General features: G+C 40.9%; 1 protein-coding gene across 1 annotated transcript in view; it reads right to left on the bottom strand.

The window, feature by feature from the left end:
• Positions 1–746: 746 nt before the first annotated feature.
• Positions 747–14,574, bottom strand: part of LOC130490731 (chromobox protein homolog 2-like) — a 122,406-nt gene continuing 108,578 nt past the window's right edge. The window contains exon 6 of the mRNA XM_056864542.1: positions 747–762. The gene's annotated coding sequence lies outside the window, so the exon portion shown is untranslated. The remainder of the gene's footprint in view (positions 763–14,574) is intronic.

Genomic DNA, 14,574 nt, shown 5'->3' with positions numbered 1-14,574 from the left:
TCCCTAGCACCAGCCCCAAATCTCCAGGAGTTCCCCAACCTGGATCTAGCAACTTTACCTCCCCATCCCCCGCTGATGGCCAAGTAGGACCTGTCGGCTCTAGCATCTTTTGCTAGACAGATATACACATCTAGCACTCTGTATCTGCACTGCTGTTAAGAGGCTCTTCCCACTTACTGCACATCCCATTTCACTCATAGTAACTAGTATGGGGATCACACCTTTGCAATTTTGAGCTATCGTGCTCACGGGTTGGAGAAGTCACCCACTGCTCTTCACTGCTCTTTGGGTAGCAAGAATGAATTAAATGTGGTATGTTTACAAAGATCAGGCTCAGAGGAATCAAGTTGTAAGAAAGCTTAATAAACAAAAATAAAAGGATTACTTATGGTCTGTTCAAGCATCAGGCTGAGCAAGGATACAAAGAAAACCTGAAGGCACGAAATCCTCTAAACATAAACTCTAGAGACACTGTCCTTCAGTGTTATTACTCTGAAGATGCCTGCCACAGTTGCTGGCGAAACGTCAGGAAAGAAAATTCCAAGACCACGGTTACACAGCCCGGATAACCTACAAGAACCAATGAACTCTGACCGTGAAAGCCTTCGACAATATTATAAACTCTATACTTATCCTAATTTTTTTTATTAGGATATGATAGTATATCTGGAAGTTGCAGCATTTATAAGTCCTTCATTACCTTTGTTCTCAGAGTTGGGACTTTGCCTCATTGTCCCTCATCTTGTGGACAAGATGGAATCCCTAGGTAAGGGCTGACAACGTATGTTTTTTTAAATAAATTTTTTATTATTTTTCTATAGTAATCAGACAGAGTATTCAACAATCAATATAAGTAAATGTCAAAATATAGATTCTAATTAATAATTGTTGAAAATACATCCATATATAAATAATAAAAAATAAAATATAAAAACTTCCCCTACACCTCCCTCAATCTTATCATTTATTTGTTATCTCCTTTGTTTAAGATTCTAATCCTAATATTATTACAAACATTTATAAACATTTACTATTTCATTTACCTATTTTGAAATAAAGAGAAAAGAAAGACAAAATAAAAATCAGAAAGGAAAAAAGAACAGATATATAAAAATAGATATAAAAATGGATTAGATAATATGTAACATTTTTAACTTCCTTTAGAAATAAATATCCTAATTTCTCCGTTTCTCCCACATGACTGTGGGACTGTCAATTATATTAATGTCATTAATTATTCTGTTTTTATCAAAGCCAAACCGTTTAATCAGACCTTTTTAGTTAAATCCCCCCAAAAACTAAGCCCTTATGACCCAGTCTCTTTATCTTAAATTTCCAACATCTTCCTCTCTTTCCCAGAAGCTTTAAGCGTTGAAGGGCATCCATGGAAGTTGTTAATGTAGTTCCCTCTGTGAAAATTGATGTAAGATAGTGAATCTGCAACAGATTTTCTTCCATCCCCAAGGCGAAGAGAAAAATCCTGGTATTTCCAGCTATTTGCCCTTTTAAGTTCTCCCAGTTAACTTTGAAAAGTTCATCAGGTAGTACATACAACAAAAAATCCAAGTCGCTTACATTCATCTCCATGGTTATCAGTCGGGTTGATTCGGTTTCTTCTTGCAGATATATATCCTTCAGAAATCCTTCGTAGCTCTCCATCTCCTTTGCAGTATTTAATTCTTCATTTAATGGTTTATCATTTGGGGAGCTTCCTTCTCTCATCTCAGATCTCATTGTCATAATCCGGACTTTAATGTCCTTAAGATCTCCCAAAATTTCATCCATTTTCTGAATAGCAAGTTCATAGGTGTTTGTCAGAGAGAAGAGACAATTCATATATTTGATCTCACTTTCCATGGTTGCCACTTCTGGTGGTTAATTGAAGTTTAATTTGTAAAATCCAGACAGGGATATGTTGAGTTGCAGAATGATGTTGCCTCTTTCCTTTTGCCTAGGAACTGGGGAAGTATTTGCCAGTTACACAATGCCACACATCCGGTCTCAAATCCCATAATGTTCTCACGATGGCAGACGATAGCTGATACTTCCGGGTAAGACGTGGCAAAGGAATTTGTTTACTCAGAAAAGCCTCCTCCTGGAAATAGGGGGGAATCTGCTCATCCCTCCTCCTTGCACGTCAGGATTTCTGATTGGTGGCTATACCGTCATTCAAATAGTCCTGATTGTTGTGTCTATCCACCGATCAATTTGATTAAGATCCTGTCGGCTTATCGAATGTTTTTAAATGTCAAAGAGTCAACCAAATCTCAGATGGGAGGATTCGGATTCTATAGATATTTTTTTCCACTCCTTCAAAGATTCCAATTCCAGGTAAAACAAAAGAGTTCTTGTTACTTACTCAGATTTTAGAAGAGCAGGTATTCTTGCTTAAATATTGTTGCTTAGATGGTAATAGATAGGGGAGAGCTGAGCCTAAATTCCAAAGAAAACATTCACAGCAATGGTTCCCCCTCAGCCAGACAGGACCTCGTCCAGGATTCCAAGAGTCGTGCAATGGCTCTCTCGGCAAAACTGGGGGTCAAACCATACTTCGTGGGCAGCAGGAGAAGTCCTGTTTCCCAATCCACTGTTTAGGATTGGGTAGGGATGCAGGATTACACCCCAGATTTGAACGAATCTTTGTTCTCTTGAGAGCCTCAAGAAACGTGGCATTCAGTTCAGCACCCTAGCGGAAGTTCAGGGCTGACAACATATGTAATGTGTAACTAGTCAGCAGTTTGGGCATAGATTAGACTGATCTAAAGTGACAGCTAGTGTCATGTGACTAAGCCAGCCAGAACCGGTTTAGGTGGCGTGAGCAGCCTGAAAATTGTATAAAGCTGTCCTGGTGTGGACTGAATTGCTGCCAGGTATACTCCTGCATTCCAGCGCGGCTGCGCTCATCACCTAAACCGGTTCTGGCTGGCTTAGTCACATGACACTAGCTGTCACTTTAGATCAGTCTAATCTATGGATTGAAACCATCCTCTGCTACCATGAGCAGCCTGAGAAGGGAATTTCCAGAATGACTCACCATGACACAGCAATTGTATATGATTGGTCAATTGTATGGATGTAAATGTATATAAGTCCATGATATATGTACAGAAGTGTGGTGGAGAGAAAATAGATGTTTGGCGGAGCAGTTTGTTGGAGAGAACTGTATCCTGACTGTGTAAATATTGTAAATAAATTGTATAAAGCTGTCCTGGTGTGGACTGAATTGCTGCTAGGTATACTCCTGCATTCCAGCTTGGCTGCGCATGTCAAGGGCTTAGTCCTTCATGGCTTGTGCCCATCCAAGAAATCTAACTGAAGAGAAGAGAGCTTCCTGCTTTTGTAATGAGAATTTATAATCTTCCATCTGAGAGTCCATCCCCCTCTGGGGTAGTTATGGTCATCCTGCCTTGAGTGGAAGAAATTGCTTTTAGCTGTCCCAGTCTCTGTTCCTTTTTGGTACACCATCCCATCAAGGTGTGAGATGTTAAACCTTTTTTCATGCTTCAGTCAGAGCCACCAGCTGGAGTGCTCTGTGCTTGGGAGAGAAAAGACTCATCTTTTGCAATTTTCCTGTTGCCAGTCTATTATCAGTGTTGCAGTCTCGGGAGCATGCGTAGAGTGTAGCCCCAATTAATGAAATATCAAGGTGGATGTTAGAGTGGAGGGCATTTCTCTACTACTGTGAGCTGACCACCTAATATGGCACATTTGAAGTGCTATTAAAGGGCCAGACATTCCTGATTTTTAAATGTATTATATTTTTGCTGTTTCTTTGAGGGTGGGTGGCTTTGGATTCCATATCCTTGTATCAGTGGCTGGTCAGCTCCTTGTGCAACTGTTCCCTGTCTTTGTAGCAGGCACTCTTTAGGCCCCCTCCCCCTTCAAGGCATCTGCCTTTCACTGTGAATATCCAAAGCCATCAAGCATTGGGTTTGATCTGTGAGATGGAGGAGCAAGTTGCCTTTCGAAAGGGACAATAATTGCAAATCAGATGGGCTTGTTCAATACTCTATTGACAGATTTGCCTTGGCAACCCAGAGCAAGGATTCTTTGTGTGCCTCTTACTTTCTGGCATCCAATTGATTTTCACTTTCATGCTTTTTCGCCCTGTTAAAAAAGCTGTCACATGCTCTTCTTTTGCTCCCCCTCCACAACACTTCTCAGGAACTGGTTTATTATTACATTTCTGACATATTTGTAGTTCAATAGAACACAGGCCAGACAAAGGCAGGAGGATGTATAAACAGAATGGGGTGGGGGGGCTTCTCACCTGAATCTAGGAATGAATGAAGGGGGTAAAGAAACATATCTGGACCTGATTCTATTTTTAGTTTTGTAGATTAGCTACCATCTCTTGTAAATTATTTTCCTTTTTTCATATTTTATTTGTAACCCCATAACTTCCTAGGGAAACTAATAAACTCACAGTTTTTAAAATAGATACTTGGTGGTAAAGAATTTTTTTAAAAATACTTTTATAATAAACCCATCTTTTTTCCTCCTTTAATGAGCAGTGTCTTGTATTACACAGCATATATCCAGGCATTCTTCACCAGAAGCATTTTTTGTAAACCAAGAACAGTCTCACTTTTCAAATGTTGAACTACATTTTTGTCCTTTGATTCAAATATCAAAATTTAAGAAAATATTTTTTAAAGCTTGGTGTGTTCAGAAACAATATGTTAATTTGAAGGAATAACAGTTCTGAAAAGGTTATCTGGAAGTTGTGTGGGTGTGTTTCCTGAACAATCTCTGATGCTTCAGTGACAACTAAGGAATTTTCCTAAGTCACAGCAACAATCTATCAGGTGATTTTCTGGCTCCTTGAAGAAACTGTTGTGTAATGGTGCTCTTGGGTTTGCAAAAAGCTTTTCTACTGCAGGGTTCTTTTGATGTTTGAAGACTGCATTGTGGATACATGTTTGCAAGACTTCTTAAACTATGGATGTTTGGGTTTTGCCTAGCTGAAAAGTTGATGCCATTACCAGCATTAAGAAACTGCGAGATTGTTATTGCTTTTCTTATGCATATACTTATTTGTGAGAAATTCCTATAGACGGTTCAGGCTCACCTACAACTTACAGATTTGGTGACTGGCATCACTGACTGATTTTCATTGAATCCTGTGGACTTCCACACCTAGTAGTTATTTGGCAGAAAATAAATATATATAGTCACTCTGAGCCACAATTAAGAGTAGTTTGAGAATAGAGTTAATTCTCTGGGGTGGGTTTGAGTGGGTGGGGTTTGGGTGGGGTTCCCCCTCACTGGAGGCCTTAAAGCACAGCCTGGACAGCCATCTCTTTAGTATGAGCTAGATTTGGATCTCCTGCATTGAGCAGAGGGTTAGGTTATATGGCCTATAATGCCTCTCCTATCTCTGTAATTTGAATAACTAAATAATCCTATGCATACGTTCTTTCTATATTACAACTATGATACTAAAACATCAAAATCTGCATTGCTATAATTTCACATTTTCCTCAAATACTTGGTGACCTCTTTCTGTACTCTCTGATATACATTTCATATCCAGTTCCAGCTTTCATCATGGCTTCACCTTCTGTAGTTACAAGATTGTTGTTGTGTTGCTATCATTTCAAGTGAGCACAAAAAACATCCAGCCTCAGTTAGCAGTGTGTGGAGTTGGTCCCTCACAAAATGGGAATGGGCCTGATGGATCATAATCCAGCTGGGGAATCGTCACATGAAGCCCCTTCTCAGCCTTTGGCTGTCACAACAAAATTCTAGGATTGCTCTTAACGTAACAAGTCTGGAATCCTAACTCTAAACCTTATGTGTTTCTCTCACAGGCTGCCAATTATTTATTGATTTGCTTATTTAAAATTTTTATGTTGTGTTTTCCAGTTTTTTCACTGCCAAAAAATGACTTACAATTAAAGATATACAGCCAAAACTGTATTGCACTAAATTGCACTAATGGCAGTATAATATGAACAGCAGCAGTTTCAAAAATAGTTAATAAATCATGACACCAATAAGACAGCAGCACATACACACACACAAATCTCACTATCATGCCAGAACAAACAAAACTCAGCTGAAGAGCAAACCAGCCAAAATTTTCAGTAAAACTGTAACTGAAATCAAAAATGAAACAAAGCAAACTCAGCCAAAGACACAATGAAGTGTCTTTGGCTGGATTTGAATGACAACAGCAAAAATGCCAGGAAGTCTTCTAGGGAAGGGTGTTCAGGAGCATGGTGCCACCCCTGCCACTGGTCACCAACTGCCTAATTTGTGTTGATGGGAGTGGTACCCAGTATAATATTTTAGTGCATACAAGGTAAAGATCCCCTGTGCAAGCACTGGGTCATTCCTGACCCATGGGATGACGTCACATCCCGACGTTTCCTAGGCAGACTTTGTTTATGGGGTGGTTTGCCAGTGCCTTCCCCAGTCATCTTCCCTTTACCCCCAGCAAGCTGGGTACTCATTTTACCGACCTCGGAAGGATGGAAGGCTGAGTCCACCTTGCATGGGCAGGCTTATATGGGAGGAGATTATACTATGAGAAACCTGGTCCCAGACCATTTAGATATTTTTTAAGGTCAACACCAGAACTTCTCATTATGCCTAGAAACAAATTGGAAAGTAATGTAGATAATTTAATACAGATTGAGTATCCCTTATCCAAAAATCCGATATCCAAAATGACCCAAAATCCCAAACTTTTTGAGCACCCACAAAGTGTAATAAAATGGCATGTGTGCAGGCCAGTCGCGCCAACAGCAGGTTCCCTACGATGCCCCACATGCACAAAATTGCTAAAAATATTGTATAAAATTACCTTCAAGCTATGTGTATAAGGTGTTTATAAAGCATAAATGAAGTTTGTATTTAGACTTGGGCCCCATATATTTCAAAATCCGAAAAAATCCAAAACCCAAAACACTTCTGGTCCCAAGCATTTTGGATAAGGGATACTCAACCTGTAAAGAACGATATAGCATGATAATATAGCACTACAGCATGGTAGGACTGTGCCTCACTTTTCATACAGAAGGTCCTAGATGTTAATGTGTTCAACACAGACCTTGATAGACCAATGGTCTGTCTTGGTATAAGGCAGATTCATATGTTCACATGCCTCTGCTAAAATTCTGGCTGCAGTAATTTGTACTAGATGCAGTTTCTGAGAAGTTGTCAAAGGCAACTCTACATAGAGCTTGTTAAATTAATCAAGCCTTGATTAATTTAACAGCAGATGGAAAATTGTTGCCAGGTCATATCTTTCCAGGAAAGTGCAAGCTGGCATTCCAGCCAAAGTATGTAGAAGGTGCTTGGAACGATACAAGCCATAACATTCAAACACAAGGCTGGATCTAGAAGCACAGCCAACCTCAGAAACTGTCCTTCAGTGTTACTACTCGGAAGATGCCTGCCACAGTTGCTGGCGAAACGTCAGGAAAGAAAATTCCAAGACCACGGTTACACAGCCCGGATAACCTACAAGAACCAATGAACTCTGACCGTGAAAGCCTTCGACAATACTCAGAAACTTTAATTGAGAGGGAGTTCTTCCCATAGCCTCTCCCATTTTCCTCCTTCCTACTCATCAACCAAGCTACCTTTATCTGACCTGCATCTTCAGCTTTCCTTCCTTCCTTCCTTCTTTCCCTCCCCCTGGCAGCGTTTACCCAGGAAAACTATGGCTCAGTTGATCAGTGCTGGGCATCAGGCTTGGCCCAGTTGTGCAAACATCTGTAGGGGGGCACCTCATTTTCTCCTGTATTCCTTTCTCCACACTATTTCCTCTTTCCCTCCTTCTGGCAACCCCACATCCTTACCTTTCCTTGCTTCCTTCTATCCTTCCAGCCCACCAAACAAACCAACATTTTACCTGCCCCCCATCTTCAACTATATTTATTATTTCATTTATACCCCACCTTACTCAATAGGGACTCAAAGCAGCTTACCTCATTCTCCTCTCCTCCATTTTATCCTCACAACAACCCTGTAAGGTAAGTTAGGCTGAAAATGTGTAACTGGCCCAAGGTGAACAAGTAAACTTCCATACCAGAGTGGTGTTTTGAACCTGGTATCCCCAGATCCTGGCTTTTGTGGGGTGGCTGCTGTTTAACCGTAGTAAGCATCTAGGCCTAGGTGAGTCAAGCAAGTTGCATGCTAGTAATTCACCCAGTGGTTGCTGCCATGCCTGGCCCTGATCAGTCCTCTCTCAAAGGCCAAAACATCTCCAGAAAGGGCCCATCCCTTTTACTGACAGAAACCAAGACCTGAAGGCTGGCGATACAGTGTTGTTTCCTAGCAATGGCTATGGAGGGCATTCGTTTCTTAAAGTTACAGATGGTACTTCTGTTATTTGGGGGCATTAACACCTCAATATTCTTGTTAGAGTTTAGATTTTTCTGCAAACTTGGCCCATTTTTCAGGTTTGTAGAAAGATCTGCCTTTCCGTTCATGTCCTCAGCCTCCGGATTTAAGTATCAATAGGTTTGGCCATGTTGAGAATCAGATATATTGTTGTTGATGATGAGTCCAAATCTCTTTATCTTTCTGCTTATTCTGTATTATGTTAATTATGCTGCTGTCACATCTGGTAGGTGGGGCCTGCCTTTTCCCTATCATGAAGTGGCTATGAAATCAGGCTGATTGATCCCAATCACAGGTACTATTAGGTTCTCCTTTCTACAGGAGGTACTGTCACAATTAATCCTTTGTATTAAGTTGGCCTGGCCTGGATTGTAGCTGGGTCATGTTTATTGCAGCTATGCCAGGCCTGGGTAGTTAAGGATTAAAGAGGAGCAATGAGCCGACCCTCAAAGTTACCTTGGACTTTGGTAACTATAAGTTCTCAAAGCCCTAGCTGGCATTCCTATCCTTCATCCAGAGTAGGGCATTCAATGCCAAATCAACAAATGGAGCTTGCTTCACAGTCATAGGTTATGTTGAAATTGTGCAGAGTAGTTATACATGTTGAAATGTATCCACAGCCAACTTTTATTTAAAAAATTCTGGTGGTCATGTGCACCTGATATTTTGGGCAGCTGAATTTCTGAAAAATGCAAAAACTCCCCTTTTGGCCCCTCAAAACAGCATGTGTTCAAGGTACTATAATGTCTAAACCCCACCTCTCTGGTCATTTAGGGCATGTTTAGCAGTTTCAAGAAAAATGGCTATAATTACTGGACTATTGCAGGTAGTGTACATCTCATGCTATGACAACAAGAATGAGCACACAATTTATGGGAAGTGTGATCTTGAACAAATTTTTGGAAGGGTATGGACAGTGATAGGATTTTTTAAAAGTATGTAGATATATTTCAGCATGTATAATGACTCTGCAAAATCTCAACCAAATCCATTGCTGCTGTCACATGTCAAATGTGGTTGCTTTGGCTTGGAATGACTCATGTTCTACATCTGCTAGACTAGTACTAACATAACTGTTTCCCATATTTTCATTATTTGCATGCTTCTCCTTAAGTAGACTTTTTAATTAAACTGTGTGTGTTCTGCCACGGAAGATTCAAGACACTGTTCTAATCGAAAGAAATTGCCTTACTACTTTAGTCATATTTTAGGATGAGTTTCGTGCTCAGTCATACAGCTGAAAGCCTAAAAAATCTATGCTGAAATGGACTAGATAGGCCATATCAGATTCTCCCAAAGCCTGATCTTTGACCTCCAAAATGTTTCTGGTGGTAGCAGCTTTCTACCATCCAACCCAACAACAAGTTGAAACATTTACCTGTTTTGGACTAGATGCATCTATTCACAGAGGCTGTTTCCTAACTGCTATCCTAATAAAAATGTGAAGGATATCATGTTGTGTTAGTAGGAGGAGGCAGTAACATGATCTCACTGTCAAACCGAACTGTAGCCTCATGTGTTCGATTTTAGGATGCTTTGTGTTTGATGTTAGGTAAAAATAGTTGGCCCTGCCTGGGTGGCCCAGGCTAGCCTGATCTCATCAGATCTCAGAAGCTAAGCAGGATCAGCCCTGGTTAGTAATCGGATGGGAGACCACCAAGGAATACCGGGGTTGTTGTGCAGACAGAGGAAGGTAATGGCAAACCACCTCTGGTAGTCCTGTGCCTTGAAAACCCTACGGGGTTGCCATAAGGCTGCAACTTGACAGCACTTTACACACACACACACACACATCAATTAATCATCTGCCCACTCACACAATCAACTCAATCAGCACATTTTCTTCAACTGTAAGGTTTGCAAGGCAAGAGTCATTCACAGGTGGGTTGCCATTTCCTGCCTCTGCATTGCAACCCTGGACTTCCTTGGTGTTTTCCCATCCAAATCCTAGCCAGGCCTGGCCCTGCTTAGCTTCCAAGATCTGACGAGATCTGGCTAGCCTAGGCTATCCAGGTCAGGTCTTTAAAGTATAAATATGACAATTCAAGTGGAGTGTGAGTTGTATTACTGAACTTTCAAAGGCAATGGGAATAAGTAGGGTTGTGCAAAAAACTTTTTGGGAGGGGGGTAAATTTCAGGTTTGGGTTTATTGGGCCCAATTTTTTCAGGAAACCTGAAATAATAATACCCATACCAGTAAATATCAGTATTTTTTTTATTTCCGCGTTTCCCGAAAAATGTGGGCCCATTATAGTCAATGGGGATTTTTTCAAAGCTCGGGGGGGGGGCATTTTTGGAGGTAGGGTCCCCAAATTTGCAGCATGGCTGCAAGGGACTATCCTTCGATGGTCACCAAAATTTGGTGAACTTTGGGACAGGGGGTCCAATTTTATGGGGCAGCAAAGGGGTCACCCCCATCCCCCAGGCATTGTCCATCAGTTTTCACATTCAAAAGTTCAGCATTGCTGAGGGACTGGTGGAAAGAACCGATTCCAGGCTGGCGCCTCAGAGTCTGGGGTCTGCCTTCATTTCTGGGTCACTTTGCATGATGTTCATGCAAATGAGCTTCCAAACAGGGAAAAGGCTTAAATGCAAGAGAAATAGGGCACAGAAAACTTTTCTTTTGGTGGGAAATGACATTCTGTGAGTAGTCCTTTTATTATGGTCATGAAAAATCTGATTCCAAGAGATGGTCACAGTGAAGGGAAACAAAGCCTCTACTCAGGGCAACCTTCTTTTGGAAAGCAGGTTTTCATGGGGGGGGGGGGGCGTGATATCGGAGCTGAATGAAGTCATGACCATGGAGGATGTCTGAAGGAGATTGCTCATCCAAGTGGATGAAGAAATCTCCTTTGGAAGCCTAGTGGGTGGCTGTTGAAGCCGGCTCTTTTAGCTGGAGGATATATCCCTCCGGACGGGTCTGGGTAAGCCCTGTCTTTTAAATAACCCTATTTCAAAAGGGCCCCAACTATGGGGCCCTAACAAAACCAGTAAAAAAAAGAAAGAAAAAGGGGAGAAAGTACAGAGTCATGTCTCTGAGCAAAGGCAGATAGCTGAACCCGAAAACTCGATTTTTCAGGAATCACCTATTTGGCTTCGGCTTTATCCCTAGGTTTTTACGTTAGGTAAACCTGAAGCCCGAAATTTACCAAAATGGCTAATTTCAGGTTTATTTTCAGTTCAGGTTTATTGATATGCACAACCCTAGGAATAAGGCATGTAAAAACCATTTTTCCTTAGGGCCTGTTTGACTGGTGAGGGAATTAGATCAAAGTTATCAGAGGTATAAACTAGGCTGCAAAACCAGTCAGCCATCATGGCATGTTTGGGTTCAGTTTTGTTGAGGAGTTTTGGGCAAAAGTAAAACACAATCTATTTCCAGAAACAACCTGAACTCTGAACAGGAATTTATAGTCTCTTCCTGTGAATAACCATGTTCCCAATTCATATACTACTCAGAAAGATAACTACGTAATGTACTGAGAAAATGTGCTATAACAGATAGACTTTAATCTTAGAAATTTGGTTCATATCTCTGTTTATCACCACATGGCTTTATGGGATAGAATCAGTCCCCTATCTGTAAAATGGGAGTTTTTGGGGGCCCTGTCTCACAGGATTGTTGTGAGGGTATACAGGACTGAGAATGTATAATGCTCTGTGGATTATTAAAAGTGCTGTATAAATGCTTCTGTTTGCACACTGTAGATATGTGTGAAATAACAGAATGCCAACGAATGCATGCTGGCTGTTGTCGAGCCTTCTCATGAACAATAAAGCAATATCCATAATCAGGATGTGATTAGAATACCATTACCATTGGTCTTACCCATCAGCAAGGATCATTAAAGCTCTTTAGAAACCTTTCAGAAGAAACCTTGTGAAAACCTTTTTTTTTTGCCTAGTACAAATAGGAAGGGCTGTCAACAGATTCAAGGTTTTTTCTATTATCGATTCATTCACTATTCACACAGCTACTCTGGGATCTCAAAACCAGAAATATTTGGAGGATTCTCAGAACACCTCAAGGTTGTGTACGGTTTACAACAACACCATAACCATTCAACCACCCTGACACAAACATCTGCACTTAATGAATTAAGTTTTTTAAAAATATTTATCACACCTTCTGTTTGACTCGTGCTTTCAGGCCTACATGTTTGTAATACGGCATTTTCATTGCCTGGTTCCAAAAAGGGAAAGTATTCGACAACAGAAGGCCTGTGCCTCTCATTTATGAGGCAAGCTTGTTACACAAGCCCTAGTATAGGACCTTAAAGAAAACACTATAAGCGGGGAAGATATATAACTGAACCTCCCAGGTAGAAGGAAGACAAAGGCAACATTATAAGGCCCATTAGAATCATTACTGTCAAATCATGTGCAATCAGTCTGGGAAGTGAAGGCGGATGAATATCCTGCTAAAATCCATAATGTCAGATGTGGCTTTTTAGCAATCGGAACTCCTTCGCAATTGAATGACGATAACAGTCAGAGCTGGATTCTAAGATGAAGCTCTCATCATTATATGCTTTACTGGTGGCCTCTTTTGTTTTCACCTGAGGCACATCTTTTTTTTTTTTTTAACAAAGAACTGGGGGAAATTGTGTGTTTAAAAAGGAAGAAAGGCAGCTCACTGACTGACCACTTTTATGCTTGGCTGCCTCTCAAGAGGAAATATTGAGGTTTCCGAGATGCAGGCATCTATTTAAAGTTCAGGGCAATAAATGTGGGATGTGCCAGCAGAAACACTCTGATACAGGGGGCTGAATGTAATCTACACACACACACTCCCTCAGCAAACGTGCTCTGATCAGAGATGATTTTTGCACTTAGATCTTCTCTAGTTTTCTTGCAAACATTCATTACTTAAGCCATGTTACAGGGGGAGGGAGGGGATGTTTGATCAGTTCAAAATGTCAGGAGAAGTTTAACGAACTCTTAGAGTATGCATTTCAATAAAGATGTTAGCATTTCTTAGGGAAAGCAGTGTTTGTTTTATTATTATTATTTTAAAAAAAACCGTTTCCTCCGTGCGCTCTATATCAGCTGCTATTCACAATGGATAATAATTCTTACATTAAGCCCCTTCAGGTCCCCAGGGAAATCAAAATTGTAATATCAGTTTGCTTTTTATTGGCTCAGCTCAGTGATAGTGCAGAGGCAGAGTCTTTGTTCAGCTCTTAGCCAGAGGAGGGTACAAATGGTGATACCCGGCAAGCCGTTTCACTGCACCTCATCTACTACTGCTGTTTCTTCTTCACTCCCAGCCAAAAAGATTGTCCTCTCTGATATTGACAAACCTTGGGCTACTATCTCTTTCCTGCTTAAGTCTTCTTGACTCAATTTGACTTGGTGATTTAGTAATAGTCCCCCCCCAAAAAAAACCAAAAAAACCCAGACACGCCCTGCCTCTTCATTCAAAATCAAGAGCAAGATTTCTCTGTCTGACAGTATCCATGCACTATGGGATGGGGAGATGTCCTTTCTTGTCATTTATTTTGCAACTCACCAACCCTTTACAGAAGGTAGCATATTTTGGAAACACTGGGGTAGAGTCAGGCCTAATCCAAGAAATGTTGCCCAAGGCAAAAAAAATCCAAATGGTGCCCCCCAACAGGACACATCTGGTCCTCCACAAAACCAGCAGTGTGCACAGCCCCATATGTTGCTCTTGCTGAGACAAAGTGAGCCATTAAATTAATATGTTGATGTTGTGCTCCCTCTCCACCACCTAAACACACTAAACAGCACATTAAACATAACACAAAATTGTTGTGTTTCTCAGAACAGAGCATAAGGACATACATTCAGCAGAAATTGGATGAATTCAAAGACATAACTGTCCTGGTCCTTTAGTGATGCCCAATGCACCATCTTGATAGGCCATGGATGGAGTGAACGCCGAACCAATGGGGGAAAAGATCTCTGCTCTGCCACCAGTGTTATCTATGAGGTTCAAAATAAGTTAAAATATGAACAGGAATGGACAGACACATAGTCATATTAAAACATTATGGAGTACCTGGAACATGCCTAAATGTTTCCACTAAATTTGAATTACTGTTATAATGTTGTAGAAGCTCTGGCAAAAGATGCAGCCCCCCCCCCTTATCACTGCTTAAAACTGAGAGACATGCATGTTTTCTCAGCTACATAGAAAGCTTAGGCATCATAGAAAACTTGGAGAAGGCCCATCAAGAGCCCAGAATCACGCAC

Source organism: Euleptes europaea, chromosome 1, assembly GCF_029931775.1.
Source record: "Euleptes europaea isolate rEulEur1 chromosome 1, rEulEur1.hap1, whole genome shotgun sequence".
Classification (NCBI taxonomy): Eukaryota; Metazoa; Chordata; class Lepidosauria; order Squamata; family Sphaerodactylidae; genus Euleptes; species Euleptes europaea.
The sequence above is the reverse complement of the archived record's forward strand: the minus strand, read 5'-3'. Positions and strand labels throughout refer to the sequence as shown.